This window comes from Anomaloglossus baeobatrachus, chromosome 8 (genome assembly GCF_048569485.1).
Source record: "Anomaloglossus baeobatrachus isolate aAnoBae1 chromosome 8, aAnoBae1.hap1, whole genome shotgun sequence".
Lineage (NCBI taxonomy): Eukaryota > Metazoa > Chordata > Amphibia > Anura > Aromobatidae > Anomaloglossus > Anomaloglossus baeobatrachus.
In genome coordinates this window covers 19,300,503-19,320,777 of record NC_134360.1, presented here as the reverse complement: position 1 = coordinate 19,320,777, position 20,275 = coordinate 19,300,503, and the positions used below count along the sequence as shown (strand labels likewise).

Here is a 20,275-nt window from a genome sequence, read left to right as displayed (position 1 = left end):
GGTTAAAACATCATATCCCGCTACATAGAATCATTGTTGTTTTATGCTTTTATTGTGGTCTTATTTGTTTGGAAGGTCTTAAATTTATATCCCGCTGTTTGGAATCATTGTTGGTTTGATGCTTTTAGTCTGATTGTATTAGAAGTTTTTGGTTTTATATTATTATATTCATATATTTTTACTTATCTTTTTCTATATATTATTATATTATACATATATATCTTTTATAGTTCATATACAATGTTTTTAATTTTTTGAAGGTGTCGGCTTTCACCTGTGTACATTGGTCTTATTTATTATCACTGTTTTTTTCCCCTGTATTTATTGCACCATGCACTTTGAATTCTTTGGTCTTGGTTGTTCATTCAATTTTGGATCTAATTGATCTTTACGTTTTTTTTTTTTTTTTGGGAGCTATGTGTTCACTACCACATTGTTCTTTGCCCCCTTTCGTAACACGCTAGTGACATATTTCTGTCTTGCCCTGCGCACTATGACATGCGTCACCTCACCCGTTTCACTATCCTTCCTTAATTTTTGGTCTGACCCTATGTCCATATAATATGAGCCATCCTATAGGGATTAAAGTTAGAGTTCGGTCCTTGTATGCAGGGTGGGGGATAGCACTCCACCCGACCAACGCACCTATCCAGATTAATATATGAGATTGGGATAGCAACACAAGGATATAAAATCCTTGTGCTCCCGCTTTTGTTTTTTTGGGGGGGGTTTTCTTTTCCCCCTTTTTTTCCTTCCCCTTTTTTTTCCCTATTTTTTATTTTTTATTTTTATTTTATTTTTTCCCTTCTTCCTGTCTCATAGAATCTCCATTTTTTTTATCACAGTACTGAACTGTATATATATTGTTTTTAAAGAATTTATCCTATACAGGTATACTTTTTTATATGTATATTAATTTTTGGTTATATGTTCCTAATTCTCCCTTAGAAGTACTGATTTTTATCTTTTTTTATATACACAATTGGTCAACTGCAGATTCATACACATTGTTTTCAGATATATATTTATATATACATTTCAATACATAGATATGTTTGTTCCCCCTTTTTTACAATACCCCCCTTTTTTCTTCCCGTTTTTAATGTTTTAATCTTTATTTCACGGGGTCCGTAATAAGGATTCTTTACGAAAACCGGCAGATTATTCTCTACATGGAGCTTGGAAGACTGACTTGCTCCCTACCCCTTTTTTTTCTCTGACATGCGCACTCCCCTTTTTTCCCACGCTTTGAACTTTCTTCACCCCGTCTCAACAAGCTCCGGACCTTTTTTTGACATGCGCAATCTCTTTTTTCCCACGCTCTGAACTTTCCTCACTCCTTCTTAGTTAATTTACGTTTACTTACGCAGGAGTGTCACGTTAACACTAGTGATTGTACGTATCTCCCCACAGCTACACTTCTATAGGTGTTTCTTTCTATACTTGGTTTCAAAGGGTGTTTTCAGGACTCCTTAGGTGGAGGCATGGTTTCTCCATTTGATAAGCCACCTCTTTGAGAAAGATGTTAATATTCCCAGGGGTTCGAGTCCGCTTCAGAGCAGCACTGAAGTGCAGGGTTTTTTCCCGGACTTACCTAAACACACAATAATCCACACATTTTTTTCTTTTTTCTTTTTATTTCAAACCTTCATTTTATTTCATTTCATGTGACAATATGATGATATTGTCATATGTGATCGTTTATTTTCTTTGATCGTGATTTTTATTGTCATGTGTGTTTTTGTGTTTTTTTATGTGTTCTTTCCCGCCGATTTTTTTGAAAAAGGTTGGGTTTTGATGTCATCATGACGGAATGTATATAGATCCTGCAGTCCTCATGGTCTAGCAGATTTGATGTACTTTTTTCCTGTGTGTCCTGAGGAAGGGAGCAGAGACTCCAGAAACGCGTCGACCTAAAGATGAAATAAAGGAACATTAATTCTCTATGGTCAGAGTGGTCACTGGCGCGGCCGTGCAAGCCCTACTTCATTATTCTCTGTTATCAGCCAATCTGGGTGCTGCTGCCTTTGGCCGTGATTGTTTGCCTGCATAGTAGTTGTGACTCTCACAACTCTCGGGGTGAGTGATTTTCTTTATTTCACCCCGCATATAACTCGGATAAGACCCTATTTGCGCTTCTTTTTCCACAGCTTCTCTTATTCCTTGACTAATGAAAGCTTAATCCAATTTCCAGCATTTAGCTAAAACGTACATCGTGCTTGCTTTCTGCACTGTACAGGGTTATTAATTGAGCCTATTTTATCCAATTTTTTTTTCACCATTGTCAAGAAAATTAACATATTATTGCCCTTTATGTTTGACCTTTTGTTGCTTTCCCTTAAAAAACCCATTTAAGACAAATTCCACTTGAACTAGGTGATAATGTACGTTCGGAAAAATAGGATAATTAGCGACGACAATCTAAGCAATTATTGTGTCAGAACTTTTGGAGACAGATAAAAGCTCGACACGTTCTTAATATAGGACAATTCCATAATCACCTTAATAATTTTTCTTTTTTTTCTTTTTCAATTCATCGGCTTGTCTTTCATTCAATTCGAACTTTGTAAAATATTCCTAAAGGAAATGTTTAACAATAATGCACAGATTATGGAAATGTCTCATTAAATATAGAGAAAGGCTCCTGTAAATCCGAGAAGATGCTTCACGGAGGCGGCCTGGGTGGAAGCTCTATTGCCATGTTTATTCATGGTGCTGTAAATGTTTATTTTGTATTTTATTGAATCATAAATTAAGGAATTGTAATTATGCACAGAGCTAACATAAAAGTGTGGATCGTTTATCAGGGAACAAAGTGTGGATTACAGCCATTTGCATGCAGAAGCTTTGTTTGGCCTGATTTTCGGCTTTACGGTAAAGGAGCACTTGCAACAGATCTTACTCATACTTCCAATAATGTTCTTTCTGGTGATGCCACAATATGCTACAATTGTATACATTTTTTGGGGGTTTGTGTAATTCCATCAAAGCCATATTGTTTCATTCCACTGCTAAGGCCGAGGCCACACGGGGATCTGCTGCGATCCTCGCGTGAGACTCGGCTCACGCTGGCAGCACAGCAGGAGCTGAGTGTCATGCGAGTGTCCCTGCAACTGAGGTCCAATCATGCATTCGGACCTCAACTGCGGGGGGGTGGGCCGGCACTGAGGACAGGCGGGCCGGCTCTGAGGAGGGGAGGGTCGGCACTGAGGAGAGGCGGGCCGGCTCTGAGGTGGGGAGGGTCGGCTCTGAGGAGGGGAGTGTCGGCACTGAGGAGAGGCGGGCCGGCTCTGAGGTGGGGAGGGTCGGCTCTGAGGAGGGGAGGGTCGGCACTGAGGAGAGGCGGGCCGGCTCTGAGGTGGGGAGGGTCGGCTCTGAGGAGGGGAGGGTCGGCACTGAGGAGAGGCGGGCCGGCTCTGAGGTGGGGAGGGCCGGCTCTGAGGTGGGGAGGGTCGGCTCTGAGGATGGGAGGGTCCCGCGCTGAGGAGGGGAGGGTCGGCGCTGCGGTGGGGAGGGAGGAATTTCTCTCCTTCTCTCCTCCGTAGCATTGCTATTGCCATTCTCTCTCTGCACTCGCAGTACACCGGTGTAATGCGAGTGCAGTGTGATTTTTCTCTCGCCCCATTCACTTGAATGGGTGCGAGAGAAACCTGGATCGCATTACAATAGCAGCATGCTGCGATTGTTTTCTCGGTCTGATTAGGGCTGAGAAAATAATCGCTCATGTGTGCCGACACAGAGGCTAAAATTGGTCCGAGTGGAATGTGATGTTTTATCGCACTCCACTCGCTCTGATTTTCATGCAGTCTATCTTAGGCCTAAGGGGTACTTTGCACGCTGCGACATCGCTACTGCGATATCGTTGGGGTCAAATCGAAAGTGACGCACATCCGGCGCCGGCAACGACGTCGCAACGTGTAAAGCCTAGATGCGCTGATAAACAATCGCAAAAACGTCGAAAATCGGTGATCTGTGTAGTGTTAGTCATTTTCATAATGTCGCACCAATAGGAGATACGATGTTGTTCCTCGTTCCTGCGGCAGCACACATCGCTGTGTATGAAGCCGCAGGAGCGAGGAACATCTCCTTACCTGCCTCCACCGGCTATGCGGAAGGAAGGAGGTGGGCGGGATGTTACGTCCCGCTTATCTCCGCCCCTCCGCTTCTATTGGCCGCCTGCCGTGTGACATCGATGTGACGCCGCACGACCCGCCCCCTTATGAAGGAGGTGGCTCGCCGGCCAGAGCGATATCGCATGGCAGGTAAGTGCGTGTGAAGCTGCCGTAGCGATAATGTTCGCTACGGCAGCTATCACAAGATATCGCATGCGAGACAGGGGCGGGTACTATCGCGCTCGGCATCGCTAGCATCGGCTAGCGATGTCGCAGTGTGCAAAGTACCCCTAAGAATCAGAGATGAGCGGATTGTGATGCTTGACACCACAGAGTAGTGATACTAGTCACTTGGTGGCGCTGGGTAGAATACTGGATACTATGTGGCGTAGTATAAGGTTTGTCACTAGATGGCGCTGGAATCACTAGTTAGAAAGTCAGTCAAGCCGGGATCAGAAACCAGGAGGTCACGACAACACACAGGGAGCAGGCAGAAACAAGGACAAGATGTAGGCCAAGGGTCAGGATACCAGGAGAGTACGTATGGGAGACCGGGAGGAGGCAGTGACGAGATCAGGAGGAGGTCCATGGTCATAAGCCAGGAGGTACCAACAAGGTCAAGGGGGGGTGGGCAAAGCAGAGTCAGTAACAGTCTAGGGTGGAATAGCCAACATCAGAACCAGACACAAACAGGAGCTGAAAGCACTTACTGCAGAACTATTCAATATGACTGGCCTTGTTCCAGGCGAGTATGCTCCCTGATAAAGCAGAGCAATTACCCGAGACAAGGAGCATGTGAGCAAGCCCCTCCCAGCACCAGCGACGGACCCGATGCAGAGAAGCAACCCGTCCACAGGAGTGCAAAACAGCTGAGCATCTCAAGGCAAAAGACTCTGTGCAGAGAAGCATAACAGCACATCACGCGCATAAGATGCAGAGGAAATCAGATCTGTGACACGGCTTAGGCAAAATTAAGGTTTGTCTGCATGCATGGATTTTACTGATAAACCCTATTTGTAAAAAAGTTACTCTCTGCGAAAGTACAATTCTTCAGACCCCAGATCGTAATTGTGATGCGGTGTTCAGGTCCACACTCGTGTGGTGTCGCTGCAGAGTGAGACTCTGTTCACATTGCAGAGTCCAGCAGGCAACCTGAGATCTCTTAGTTGCTCAGCCTCAGTCGGGCGTCGGCTGAGTCTTTTCCACCGCACAGTAGTTAATTCCTGTGGAGTGGCGTGCAGCTATTGGAGACTCAGGAAAAACAAAATGAAGAGGGGATCAGGTCACCGTGAGTGCAGTTTCTATTCAGAGGCAGGTCATATTCATGCAGAGTCAACAGTGGGTGCACGAATATACGTGGCTGACTTCCACGAGATACATGAACAAAGAAGGTAAGTATCCAGCACCAATACGGATAAAACTCTAAATATATTTAATCTTTAAAATGTCATAAAATACATAGCACCTGATGCATTTCAGATGTCATTAGTCAGTTGCTTGAAACGCGTGCTCTGCATTTTATGACATTTTAAAGATGAAATAAACTTGGAGTTTTATCCATATTAGTGCTGGATACTTACTGTAATGTCCCTCTCACAGAGGAGGGAGGAACTAATCACTGAGCCATGTAGTAAACAGGCAATATGCTAGGTAGCACTAGGGATACCAGAGACTGAGGGAAGTCAGGCAGGCCAGGGTCAACACCAAGAGGACACGAAGAGACTCAGGGAGCAGACAGGAGAGAGTTCGTGAAACAAGTCGGGGTTGAGGTAACTAGGGTACGTACAAACACAAGGGATAGGCAAAGAGTAGTAAAGAGTGAAGCCGAAGTCGGGAGCCAGATGGGAACGGAAAAGTCAGGGGGAGCAGGCAGAGACCAGTCAGAGGTCAGTCCAGGATTGAGTACCAAGATCAATAGCCGTGACCAGGAGCCGGGCGTTTACCGCAAGTTAACCAGAGAATATGACTGGTGCCGCTCCGGGCATTAATGCTCCCACATAAAGCAGAGCAATTGCCCAGAAGCGGTGCGTATGAGTAAGCCCCTCCCACTGCTGGTGAACAAGCTGGTGCAGGGAATGGCATGTCACAGGGCAAAGAATAACATGACGGCCACACACAGGAGGACACAACAGAAGGTCCCGGCACAGGAGCCACACCGCAAGTCAGGGCCGTGACACTTACCTTCTTTGTTGGAGACTCAGGTTGCTAATTCCTATTCAGCTGTCTCCTCCATAGTTAAGGTTTGGGAGTCTGCTGCCGATAATAGCTTTAGCTTATGCTCCTGCGATTCCGGTCTGGATAAATAAATATTACAGAAAGTGAGTGACAGCATGGCCGCAAAGAACAGTTACCATTACTTTGCCACTAGACTTATATGTGGAGGTCATTTTGATATTACTAATGCTGAGCTTGAATGAAAGAGTTTTAAGAGGGGCTGAATATGGAGACCACAGACTATTATACTTGCCTTTTCAATGCAATTGGACTACAAAGACATGCAGTGAACTAGACACTAAAGGGGGCTTTACACGCTATGATATCATTAATGAATTATCGTCGGGGTCACATTGTTTGTGACGCACATCCGGCGTCATTAAATATTTCGCAGTGTGTGACACTTATGAGCGACCTTAAACGATTGCAAAAGCGGTCAAAATCGTTTGCCGCGGAGAGGTCGTCCTGAAACAAAAAATCGTTTTCAGCTTATTAGCGATGTTGTTCCTTGTTCCTGCGGCACCACACACCGCTGTGTGTGACACTGCAGGAGCGACGAACATCTCCTTACCTCTGTCCACTGGCAATGCGGAAGGAAGGAGGTGGGCGTGATGTTACGTTCCGCTCATCTCCGCCCCTCCACTTCTATTGGACGCCTGCCGTGTGACGCCGCACGCTATGTGTGCATAGCTATATTAATCAGGCCCTATATTAAATCATAATTATACCTATAGGAAAGTCGGCAGGAAAGAGGTAATTGCGTCCCAGACCCAACGCATGTTTCGCAATAGCGATGCTTCTTCCAGGAGTATTTTAATTAATAAAGATCTTAATATTATACGCAGTTGCATATTGATGCTGGTGTGTGATCATTTCTTAAGAGTTATAACTTTGTAATTTTGGGGGCACTGGAACTGTTTGCAGGCTTTATTTTTGGGTAATGAGCTTTAGTTTTTACGGAAACTATTTGGGGACACTTATTTTTTAATTGTTTTTTATTTCATTTTGGGGGGGTGAAGTGATGTGAATGAAAAATGTGGCAATTCTGAGTATTTGATAATATTCTTTTTACAGGGTACACTGTATGGGTTAATTAAAGGGAACCTGTCATGTGAAAAAACGCTATTCACCTCCAGATGTGGCGTTAATCTGTAGATTATGGCATTAATCACAGGTTACTAGCGTTCTGAACCTTTTTAGTGCCCGCACTGAAAGCTCCATTACCCGGAAGAAATAAACTTTATTTCACCAGGCAGTGTATGGCTTTCAGTCAATGGGGAGGTGCTAAATAGGATAACTGAAGTGAGCACTAATATATATTATGAGTGCAAGCCGAAAAAATACATAGTACATAAGGATAAGGCGGGCTTTGCACGTTGCGACATCACAAGCCGATGCTGCGATGTCGCACGCGATAGTCCCCGCCCCTTTGCAGGTACGATATCTTGTGATAGCTGGCGTAGCGAAAATTATCGCTACGCCAGCTTCACATGCACTCACCTGCCCTACGACCGTCGCTCTGGCCAGCGACCCGCCTCCTTCCTAAGGGGGCGGGTCGTGCGGCGTCATAGCGACGTCACACAGCAGGCGGCCAATAGCGGCAGAGGGGCGGGGATGAGCAGGATGTAAACATCCCGCCCACCTCCTTCCTTCCGCATAGCCGCCGGCAGCAGGTAAGCTGATGTTCCTCGCTCCTGCGGCGTTATACACAGCAATGTGTGCTGCCGCAGGAACGAGGAACTACATCGTACCTGTCGCTGCAGCATAATTATGAAAAAGTCGGAGACTGCGACGCTTTTGCGCTTGTTAATCGTATCATCTAGCATTTACACACTACGATCTCGAAAGTGACGCCGGATGTGCGTCACTTTCGATTTGACCCCACCGACATCGCACATGCGATGTTGCAACGTGCAAAGCCGCTCTAAGGCTGCACATGAAACTTAGATAATAGTATAATCTATATGTGAACACAGCTCCGCACCTTTCGGCCATGTTTTTTCCATCTCCTATATAAGAAAGTCCTTGGTTCCCCCTCTCCACACACAGCAATTTTTAATTGCAACGAGATGACACACAGTTAGGGTCACAGAGCTAGGGACCCCAATATAGAGATATACCTTGATGAGGTTTTGGGGCTCAGTTACATTGATCAATGCGATTGCTAAATATCTCCTTTTTCCTAATATTCATGGCAGGTATGCATTTCATTATTCACACTTTCAAGTTAGCAAGTAGCATTTTTCATTGTATGCTTCAAGATTTTTCAGTATGCTTATAGCATTATACTATTACCTAAGCTTGATGTGCAGCCTTATCCCAATGGGGAGGTGCTGGCTTGGCTTCAACTGTAACCCCACCCCTCTGGTATGACTGACAGCTGGGTATAATGCAGAGCAGGCTGTCAGTCAGTGCAGGGGGAGTGGTTCCAGAAAAAATTCAAACAAAGCTTTAAGTAGCTGCAGTATATCATCTTAAAAAGAGAAGTGATGATTGATTAGATGCAGCCTATTAGCTTTCAGAGTCAGTGAGGGTCAATGAGGGTCATAGAAGTCAGACCCCCACTGATTGTTAAGTCATTGCATAAATTAACAATTATTGCTACTACAAAAACAAAGGGAAAAATATTTTGGTTGTTGCTGCTTGTTTAAACTAAATCCATAAATTATTTTTTATAGTTTTAAACTATTTTTCTTTTCTTATTTTTAAACTGTTTATAAAACAATTAAAACAAATTTGAAAAAAGCGATACATTGAGACAACACACCGACTTTTTTATATTAATTCCAATAAATTTCCTTCAATAGCCACTTCAAAAATGCGTTTTGTCGAAATATATCAGTTCTGGTGCAGTTATCATCATTTCTTAGATTTTCGTTCATTTTATACCAGAAATTAAAAACAATTTGTCTTATAAGTTATGAATAACTTTGCAGAGTTTATTACAACCATAAATGACTGTCGATATCTGGGCTGAAAAATAAAGGAATATTTATTTAAAGAGAAGATTAAATCATAATTACTGGAACCTAAATTTATCAATAGTGATGAGCGAATCTGTTGAAATTTCATTTTCCAGGTTCGAATTCAGACAGAAATATTTATTAACTCCTTTCGTTAATATTTTCTGGAGTCTGGTGAGACCGTCGTGCCTAATGAACTGCTCTTACCAACAAATCAATTTGAATATAAATAAATAAAAAATAAATAAATTTGATACAAATGAGATTAATAAATTTGATACAAATTGAATTGCTGGTAAAAGTTGTTTCTTATGCTTTAAAATTTAATAATTTAAAGTTTAAAAAGTTTAAAAATAAATATATTATAATCCGTAGGACGAAAGGCACTCACCAGTGTTACTATACCAAAAAGACTTTATTCCTAAGTCAGATTACATGTGAAGGAGATTGGGGAGAAGAAAACACAGAACACACTGGACAACGACCGTTTCGCACCCACACACAGTGCTTCTATGGGTCCTGTGTGGACCTGTGGAAGCACCATGTGTGGACGCGAAACGGCCGTTGTCCAGTGTGTTCTGTGTTTTCCCCTCCCCATTCACCTTCACATGTAATCTGACTCAGGAACAAAGTCTTTTTGGTAAAGCAACATTGGTGAGTGCCTTTCGTCCTACGGATTATATTCTATTTTTGGCTTGCTTAATCCTTGAAAAGAGCACCATGGTTCTTTGTACCTATGCTACCTATATGATGGTCTGGTGATGATCACGTACGAATAGCCATGTTCTGACTTTGTTTTCAAGCATGAGTCATAAATGTTTCATCAATGTGAATAGTGCCCAGCGTTTCTTTCTATGAACTTTGTAAAATTAAATTCACTTCACCCGTCACCGTTCTTGGCACTTAAGCTTCCCAACCAGTTCAATATTCTCTTTTGACTTCAGTCTTCTCCACACTTCGGCACCTCTAGAGCAGACTAGTCTTGATGTGACGTTATGAAGTACATCACCCCGAAATATTATGTTGTCACAGGAGGGATGAAATAATTCCTTTGGTGATAGCACGGCATAAACTCAATTCATTCTGTTTGACATTTATCTAATATTCCTTGGGGGACCTTAAAGAGGAAAAGGAGCAGCCCACCTGAGGACATGACAAAAAGAGTGAATATTCTCGAGCGGACAAAAAAGGGATCACAGTAAGCGGTTTGGGTATATTACAGTGAAGGGGAAATACAGGAGGCCATTAACAAGTATGGGTAAATACTGGGGTCCATATTATAGTGTGGGGGAAATACTGGGGGGGATATTATAGGATTGGGGATATGCTGCGGCCCATATTATAGTGTGGGGGAAATACTGGAGGTCTATACTATAATATGGTGGCGTCTGGGGGCCATATTATAGCGTGATGGAAATACTGGGGCCATATTATAGAGTGGGGGAAATACTGAGGGTCATATTACAACAGAGGGGGCTTCTGGGGATCATTATGCAATGTGGTGGAAATACTGGGGGCCATATTATAGTGTTGGGGATATACTGGGGGCCATATTATAGTGTGGGGGAAATACTGGGGGCTGTATTATAGTGTTGGGGAAATACTTGGGGCCATATAGTGTGAGGGAACTACTGGGGGCCATTTTATAGTGTGGGGGAAATAGTGGGGGCCATATTATAGCGTGGGGGAAATACCTGGGGCCATATTATAGTGTGGGGGAAATATTGGGGTCCATATTACAATGGGGGCATCTAGGGGCCATATTATAGTGTGGGGGAAATACTGGGGATCCATATTACAATGGAGGGGCATCTGGTGGCCATATTATAGTGTAAGGGAAACACTGGGGGCCATATTATAGTGTGGGGGAAATACTGAGGCCCATATTACAATGGGGAGGCATCTGGGTGCCATATTATAGTGTGAGGGAAATACTGAGGGCCATATTATAGTGTGGGGGAAATACTGTGGGTCATATTATAGTGTGAGGGAAATACTGAGGGCCATATTATTCTGTGGGGGAAATACTGGGCACCATATTATAGTGTGGGGAAAATTCTGGGGGCCATATTATAGTGTGAAGGAAATACTGAGGACCATATTATAGTGTGGGGGAAATCTAGGGGTCATATTATAGTGTGGGGGAAATGCTGGAGACCATATTACAATGGGGGGGCATCTGGGGGCCATATTATTCTGTGGGGGAAATACTGGGCACCATATTATAGTGTGGGGAAAATTCTGGGGACCGTTATTATAGTGTGGGGAAAATCTAGGGGTTATATTATAGTGTGGTGGAAATCTAGGGGTCATATTATAGGGTGAGGGAAATACTGGGGGCCGTATTTCAGTGAAAAGGAAATATTGGGATCTACATTACAGTGTTTGGGAAAAACAAAGAACAAGTCCTGATACAACTCTATTGACGAAAAAAATAAAAAAATATTAGCTCATGGATGTCGAGAAATAAAAAACTAACGAAAAAGAGAGAACTTTGTCACCTAACGACTCCCATAACCCTGGAGCGGGACCGGCTGATACCTCTGTTCCTTCTTGGCCGGGGGGCTTTTGTGATTGTCGGATGATAGCGGTTACATGCTGTGCCGAGGCCCAAGGCTACACAAATCTTTACATTTGCTTTGTGACCAAAAAAAAAATCAAATTCCATTTTGCACTTACAACTGCACTAGCAGCCGCCAAAGAGAACAGAGAGGAGCTGAAAACATGTCATTATTTCAAGTAGATAAAATGGTAATTGTTGATGGTAATTATACTTATGGCTGCTCTGTAAGTGTCCCCCGAACAGTTGGGATGTCATTGTGCTAAGATGACCCTAATGCTGTCTCCAGGGGGACAGTCGCACTTGTCAGTTTGGATAAATGATCCCGCTGCTGCAGCTCATTTTCACCGCCCGCTTTGTTAGAGCTTTTAGTTTTTCCTCCCTATAAGGATTCTCTCACATTAGCGTAAGCGGATCACTCGGACGAGGGCTATCCAATGTTTTATCAGATATCACTCACTCCAATGTTATAATATGGGGCAGTGCCGACCAAAGCTATTTATTTCATGAAAAAATAATTGTTGCATGCTGCGATTGGCAATGCGTCTCTAGTCTAAAACAATGGACTGCAATGGACCAAAGAACGGACTGTCCTCGGATGTCATCCAAGTGCAGTCCAATTTACACCGACAAAGACACTGGAGTCTTGAGAAATTAAACGGAACCTGTCATCACTTTTTTGGCCTATAAGCTGCGGCCACAACCACCGAGCTCTTATATACAGCATTCTAACATGCTGTATATAAGAGCCCAGGCCACTGTGAGAACATAAAAAACACTTTATAATACTTACCTAACGGTCGTGCGGTGGGCCATATGGGCGTCTCCGTTCTTCGGTGCCGGCGCCGCCTCTTTCGGCCATCTTTGTCCTTCTTCTGAAGCCTATTTGCATGACGCGTCTAGTTCATACACACTCGCCGATCGTGCGCAGGCGCACTACAATACTTTGATCTTCCCTACTCAGGGCAGATCAAAGTGCGCCTGCTCAGGACCTGAATGCCGGCGAGTGTGGATGACGTCGGACGCGTCATGCACCGCGGCTAGAGAAGAAGGAAAATGAAGATGGCCAAAAGAGGCGGCGCCGGCACCAGAGAATGGAGATGCCCATATGGCCCACCACACGACCGTTAGGTAAGTATTATAAAGTGTTTTTTTATGTTCTCGCAGCAGGCTGGGCTCTTATATACAACATGTTAGAATGCTGTATATAAGAGCCCGGTGGTGGTGGCCGCAGCTTATACGCCAAAAAAGTGGTGACAGGTTCCCTTTAACTTCTTCCCTACACCTGTGATACGATTCCCGCATGTGAGAGAATCTGATCACGGTAAGTTACACTCAGCTCATGCTCAGAGCCGAGTTAAAGCCAGGTGTTATTTGCATAATGCATCCGATTCTCTCACATAATAGAATATAAATGAGGCACCCCTGCGGCTTCAGCGCCACAGGGTATTACAGAGGAGGTCGTCGCCGTAAACCACCAACAACACACTCAACCATCACATAACACAGGAGCTCTTCCACTGTCTGGGCTAGGGTAGGTGCTGGGGTGGCCATCATGAGGTATGGGACCTCTTGCCCATTAGTTCAGGAACCCGGGAAGTGGAGCACCAACAGAGGAGTTAGGAGCCATCACACTCAGTAGTCAGTCAGCTCCGGGTACAGGACGTGCTAGGTCGCACTCAGGAGGAGATAAGCAGAGACACGGACAGTTCGGGGCCCGTAGCCTGGAGCTGGAAGCTCGCCCGAGTTCTTAGGAAATAAGGGGGATCCCAGGGTTTGCGGGGAGTGCAGAAGGCACCCGTTACCCATTCCACGGTCCAGGAGCTGGGGTGGAGGGAAACCGTCGAAAGGAGACGCACAGAAGGAAACACCGGCCTCGACCTCCGAAGTATCCGGGATTGGCTGAAGCCCATCACAGCATAGCTCGATGCTCCAATGGCGGTGTGCTTCGAGTGAGTGAAGAACTTGAACTGCACCCTCTGTGTTGTCCCATTACTGCCAGCGCTTTCAACATCGCGCCCCTGCGCCATAGGTGACTACCACACCTATCATCCTCCCTGGGGCCAAGCTCTACCTGTAGAGATCTGCAACACCTGAGCTGCACCACTATCCACCCCAGAAGAGAGATACCCTCCGCAGCGGTGGCTTCCATTATAGCCGCACACCACAGGTGGCGTCACAAACAACTACCCCCATCATCCCCATCCCCAGCTTTATTGACACCGCCGGGGTCATGGAGCTGGGCAAGGCCACCGCGGTGCCCCAGGAGAAGAACCACGGCCCGGTGACGGGTAACTGTCAGACCCCGTGGACACGTCATAAGCTAGTGTGACCGAACCCTTATAGGGGTATTCTAAGTAGTGTAGTTACTGGCGGGACTAGAGGATGCGGTCACCCCAGGCTCTGCAAAGGGGCTTACCCGGAGCCATCGAAACAGCTAAACTCTGCAGTAGAGCATCATCTCCCTGCATCCCCACTCTCAGTTCTGTAGACCGAAGGCTGCTTTAGGCTTGTGGTCTACAGAACAGCTTGAAAACTCATGGAAGAGGCAGTGATGGGGAGAAGCATGAGGATGCTATCATGCTGGGAGTCTGTGTGCCTCAGAATGATGACAACACTGCCCTGGTCCTCCCTTCCATGATCCTGTCAGCCACAGGCCTCCTCAAGATCCATGGGTTGGTGACTATAAAAAATGTTTTGGTGTGTGCTAATGGAGGGAAATACTGGGGGCCATATTGCAGTGTGGGGGAAATACCGGGGGCCATATTGCAGTGTGGGGGAAATACCGGGGGCCATATTGCAGTGTGGGGGAATAATGGGGCGTAAATTACAGTGCGGGGGAAATACTGTGGGGTATATAACAGTGTGGAGGAAATACCGGGGGTCATATTATAGTGTAGGGGAAATGGTAGTGCCCGCTCATCACTAGTTACGAGTACAGAGCACCCAGGCATGGTAGTGCCCGCTCATCACTAGTTATAAGTACTGAGCACCCGAGCATGGTAGTGCCCGCTCATCACTAGTTACCAGTACTGAGCACCCGAGCATGGTAGTGCCCGCTCCTCACTAGTTATGTGTACAGAGCAATCGAGCATGGTAGTGCCCGCTCATCACTAGTTATAAGTACTGAGCACCTGAGCATGGTAGTGCTCACTCATCACTAGTTACCAGTACTGAGCACCCGAGCATGGTAGTGCCCGCTCCTCACTAGTTATGTGTACAGAGCAATCGAGCATGGTAGTGCTCACTCATCACTAGATACGAGTACTGAGCACCCGAGCATGGCAGTGCTCACTCATCACTAGTTACGAGTACAACATACCTGTGCCTAGTAGTGCTCGCTCATTACTAGTTACGAGTACTGCGCACCCGAGCATGGTAGTGCCCGCTCATCACTAGTTACAAGTACTGAGCACCTGAGCATGGTAGTGCCCGCTCATCACTAGTTACTTGTGCTGAGCCCCCGAGCATGGTAGTGCCTGCTCATCACTAGTTATGAATACAGAGCAGACGAGCATGGTAGTGCCCGCTCATCACTAGTTGCGAGTACTGAGCACCCGAGCATGATAGTGCTCGCTCATCACTAGTTACGAGTATCGAGCACCCGAGCATGGTAGTGCCCACTCATCACTAGTTACGAGTACTGAGCACCCAATCAAGGTAGTGCCCGCTCATCACTAGTTACAAGCATAGAGTACCCGAGAATGGTAGTGCCCGCTCATCACTAGCATAGTAGTGCCCGCTCATCACTAGTTACGAGTACTGAGCACCCGAGCATGGTAATACTGTGTCCTTGTGGCGCCCTGGACAAGCCAGGACGTCACAGGTACTGCAACAACACACCCCACACCCCGGTTAGGCACATCAGCCGCACACACAAATCCTTGTTGCCTCCCTCCAGGGGCTGATGTCCACACCAGGTGGGGCGGGGTCAGGTGGTTGGCCCCGCCCATCGAGGAGTTCACAGCCCTGGAGGCGGGAAAAGGGTTCAGTTCAGTTTGGAGTTCAGTTGGAGAGCTCAGGAAAGTGGTAGTTGAGGAGCTGAGTGACCGTGTCCGGGTACGTGGCCCGGGCACCTAAGAGCAAGGTTGGCAGACGGTGGTGACCGTCTGCAGGCGAGGCCGATTGACGCACAACTGTAAGGACCGGGGTCGGGCGGTGGCCCGCCGATACCGGACCGGGGAGCGAAGAAAAGCCAGCACCATTAGGCAGGGCCTACGGACCCCAACCAGGCTTGGAGTCGCCGTTAAACCGGTCAAATCCGTCAGCGACGGGAACCTCCGGGGTTTCCCAGCAGCAAAGACCCGACTGAAGGCAACCGCTCAACCGTGAAGGGAAATACAGCTACCGCCACAGCTAGAGTTCTCAGGGCCAGAGCCTGCGGGCAAAAAGGGGCTCCTCCGGCAAACACACTGCTGGGGAGCGGGCTACCGGTGGGAAGCCATCGGGGCCGAAAACACATTAAGGGTGCAGAGAGAGACATTCACCGCCAACCTACCGGGAGTGACCGCCGCAGCCGCCTGTGGGACCCGTCCATCCAGCCGCTTGTTTCACCAGAGACTCCGTGTGCGTTACTGGCTGAGTGAGTACCACTGTGCCGTCTGGCACTGCGCTGCCCCGCAACCCTGCACCCCGCCAAGCCCTGCTAATCACATTCCAGTCAACATCACCGAGCCCTGGGACCACCAACCCCCCTACCCACGGAGGGAAGAGAAACTTCTCAGCTGCCCCCTGTCATCGCTTCCGGGATCCCCGTCCAGAGCAGCGGTGGTGTCCCAACCTCACCACAAACCGTGGGTGGCATCACGGACTATATCCCCCAAACCAAATCATCCACTTTCACTCACGGGCGAGGAGCGCCGCTCGAGTCCCCAGATCCGGCCCACCGCTCGAGCCACCGAGCAGCCAGCAGCAGCCGGACCCGAGCCGCAACCGCGGTCGAGCAGCGCACCCCCCGCCCGCGACATCATCACTCGTTATGACACTCGAGCACCCAAGTATGGTAGTGCTCACTCATCACCACCTATCACCAATCAAAAATTTGTGTCCATTGCTGTAGATGGGCGATAACTTATAATGTTCAGAATAACACTTCTCAGTCCTGGGTGACTTGGGACCAGTTGTCTGGGTTTTCCACGGCAGAGATTTCAAAATGTGTATTTTTGCTTCCACATTCTGTTTACTCCTTATCCCCGCCATTGATCCCAAGATATTACGAGTCTCAGTCAATTCCTGTATACAATAAAATGACATACCAACACCAAAATGAGAGCAGATGTATTTGTGTCTTTCAAGAGGTCTCTTTAATTAGGAGAGAAGTGGCCTGAAATGTAAAAATGTATTCAACTCCTTCCAGATGAAAGATGCCCCTGAGTTTGTAGTACTCAGCTGTGCAGCAATTCAGTGCTATATTTATGGACTTGGCAAAGGTAGTCTGCCATTATCAGTCGCATCCTCTTCAGATCGGAAAGTGCAATACTGAGTCATCAGTCTTTATGAATTGTGCGCTGTATATTTCCTTCATGCTAAAAGGGAATGCCAGCTGAGCTCTATATTTTCCATGGCTATCTATTTCTATATCACCAAATCTTTATTCTTTTTTTTCAAAGTTTATTTTTGAAGATTAAAGCATCCAAGTCCCACGATACCAAAATAAACCAAGGAAGATGAACACGGAAAAACTCAATAGTCAAATTCCCTTCTGAACCGACTGTATCCTTATCAATCAGCTAAAGAAGAATGCTCCAAACATTGTCTCTGCTTCTCGAGGACCCAATATGTCCATTCATTACACAGGCAGCCTGTAAATTTCTTTGCAATCCTTCAATTCTCCTGTGGGGGCACTGCAGGACAAATTCTGACTTGGTGAGGGATTCAGCTACAGATTACAGTGGGGCATTCACAACCCCAGGAGCTGGACACCATGTGATCAATATTTTATCAGAAATATCAATTTGGCCAAAAATATATCTTATTTCCCATCTACTGTTTGTCAATTGTGCAAGAATATATACAAGTACTTTAAATACAATAGCTTTTAGTGTTCTGCCATAAGATAGTCATAATAAGAATTAAATACCAGACTGGGTTTGCAACTGGGTACCGAAACGCGCGTCGGGCGGTGGGACCTGGGACATAGGCACATTCATCAAGGTAATTACTGGGCCAATTTCTTTTGTTTTTTTTGTTTTTTGCTTTTTTGTGTTTCAATATTTTTATTACATAACATTCATAAAATTTCAAACACTCTTATGTAAATATATCCAAAAGTAGATAAGCAATCATAAAGATGTTTAATCATTGAAATTTAAGGGGGAGGAGGATATTGAAAGGGAGGGAGAAAAAATAAGGAAAAAGGTTTTTATTGGGGGAATTGTGGAAATATATAAGGAAAACCACGGGGGGAGGGAAATGGGAGAACATATAGGATTAAACTATTTCTTTTGGTGCTGGGTACCGAAACGTGCGTCGGGTGGAGGGACCTGGGACATAGGCACATTCATCAAAGTAATTACTGGGCCAATTTCTTTTGTTTATATCATTTGCAATTACGGACATCTTCTGTATGATACACTGTTACACTACTCTGCATTGGTGGGCATCTATTGAGAACTCGTCACGCACACAGCTTTGTTACACCACCTAGTGGCTATATGTGAAATGACTGGTTATTTCTTTAACATTACTTACTTTTATTTATATTGTACCTTTGATTGTGGCCGTTCACCTTGTGCTTTCGTATATATGGTGCATCTCACAGATGTATATATGCCTTCTGGCAATTTAATTTATGTGACACCCATGCTTGAACTATTTTAGTTCTTTACATGTCCTTTTATGTAAAATCCTTTTTGTGAGATGGCATATTTGTGATTATATTGTGAACTTTCCAACATTGAATGTACTTACCTAGGTGTATATTTATTGTGCCATATCTCAGGTCCCTCATTTTTTCTATAATAATCCTCTTATTTTTTTTATATATATTTTTAATATATTTCTAATAAAATAATTACTTTTATCCTTGTGTTTTGAAGGGTTTAAACATTATTCCCTTTTTTTAGTATAATTGTATTCTTTGGAGCTAGCATGCTGGGGAACAGTTCTGATACCTTATGACCTCTTTGTATTATATGGGTTCTGTACATGACATTTTTTGAGAAGATATAAGATTTCACACCCCAAAAAAAAAAGAGGTTGACATCAAAGGCTTCAAGAGACTATATTGTAAATGCAAGAGATCTCCTTTCCACAAGATAGATGATATCTTGTTGGGATCTTCAGCATTCCCTGGAATGAGGCTGTGGAGTTCCCCATCGTAATGGATCTTTCTCAGCATCATTGGATTGAGTACCATTGTTTCATTAAATTTCTAGGAGACTGTCAAAGAAAGTCAATTATAGTGCTGGACCATATCAGACAGTCCTATCGTATCAATACAATAATTTTGCATTTGCAGGAGCATAATTGTATTACCATGAGGGAACTCCAGATATTCCTTTTCAGAATTAGTAGTAGGACCCTCATCAGTCAGCAAGTTACCATCTATACTGTGGAGAGGTGATAATTTGCATTTTTTGTCCCTGTCCCCTTACTATGTTTCGCCATGAAAGTAGCATCTTCAGGGGTATGAGGCATGGGCACAAAAAACATCACATATAGAGACATGGTCATGTGCAGATACAGCAAACTCTCTTGGGAAACAAGTTGTGGAGTCACCAGACCTGGGACTACAGCTTAGGCACTTTTGTTAATAGGAGTGTAGTATAATATTGTTTGAGCTGAGCAGATCAGGCAAAATTTGAATTTGCTTTTTCCCATTTTTTTCCACAGGAATTTCTTTTCAAATGTAATATGCCTTATTATTGTCTATTATCCTATACCATGCCTGATGAAGAGACCTGAGTAGTCTCGAAAGCTTGCCATTATTACCATCTTTTCAGTTAGCCATTAAACGGTATCAACCACTGAGGACTTCAGTTCTTTTAAACAATTTTTTATTATTCTCGGGATATTCTCCAATCCCTAGAGCATAATGAACATGTGAAAAAAATAAATAAAAAGTTATACTCACCTCATTGCTGATCCCACAAATCTCACATTTTAAGATCCCCCCCGCCACTCACAATGGATCTTTGTGTCTACCACACTGTGTCGGAACGTCCAGGTGTCATGGCTCCCAAAAGGGTTCTTCACATGTACTCGGGGGTCATCAGAGCCTTAACTCTGCTGCCTGATTAATCCACCTCTCATCTCGCTTCTCGCCTCTGTAAATCCCTCCATTGGATCCCAATTCCCCAATGAATCCAGTTCAAATTATTAACACTGACCTACATTGCCGTCCATAACCTGTTTTCTCTGTATATCTCTGAACTAATCCCCCAAAGTCTTCTCTTACATAATCTCTGGTCCTTCCAAGACCTTCT

General features: G+C 45.1%; 1 long non-coding RNA gene across 1 annotated transcript in view; it reads right to left on the bottom strand.

Annotated features, from left to right (window-relative positions):
• Nucleotides 1-1,652: 1,652 nt before the first annotated feature.
• The window catches only part of LOC142249085 (uncharacterized), a 145,538-nt gene continuing 126,915 nt past the window's right edge, over nucleotides 1,653-20,275 (bottom strand). Inside the window, exons 2-4 of the long non-coding RNA XR_012724988.1 lie at nucleotides 6,294-6,406; nucleotides 2,502-2,577; nucleotides 1,653-1,913 (exon numbers count right to left, since the gene is read on the bottom strand). This is a non-coding gene — a long non-coding RNA (uncharacterized LOC142249085). The remainder of the gene's footprint in view (nucleotides 1,914-2,501; nucleotides 2,578-6,293; nucleotides 6,407-20,275) is intronic.